Source organism: Penaeus monodon, chromosome 21, assembly GCF_015228065.2.
Source record: "Penaeus monodon isolate SGIC_2016 chromosome 21, NSTDA_Pmon_1, whole genome shotgun sequence".
Taxonomy (NCBI): Eukaryota; Metazoa; Arthropoda; class Malacostraca; order Decapoda; family Penaeidae; genus Penaeus; species Penaeus monodon.
In genome coordinates, this window is record NC_051406.1 from 20,834,691 (window position 1) to 20,834,977 (window position 287).

A 287-nucleotide genomic window follows, 5' to 3' on the forward strand; every position below is an offset into this window, starting at 1 on the left:
CTTCTTGCTCTACTAAAACCCAACTCCAATTCATATACCCTATTTTTATATTTCCAAACTTAAAACTACAGCAAAGGTTCAGGTATAAAGGAATGTTTGTCCAAACAACTGGCAATTACAGGACATTACCATTATTACAGTTAATGGAAAAGGTATTCCTCTGCTACAAACTAATTCTCCAATCACTAATTTCTAATCAAATACCTTCCTACAAATAGTGAAACCTTAATAACTCCTATCTTATTCCAGTGGCAAAAAATTCCAACAAATCAAAAATACATCTCTTT

At 31.7% G+C, this 287-nt stretch overlaps 1 protein-coding gene across 2 annotated transcripts in view; it reads right to left on the reverse strand.

Moving 5' to 3' along the window:
* Positions 1-287, reverse strand: part of LOC119586332 (polyadenylate-binding protein 2-B-like) — a 22,761-nt gene that overhangs the window by 2,468 nt on the left and 20,006 nt on the right. The gene's annotated exons all lie outside the window — the stretch shown is intronic.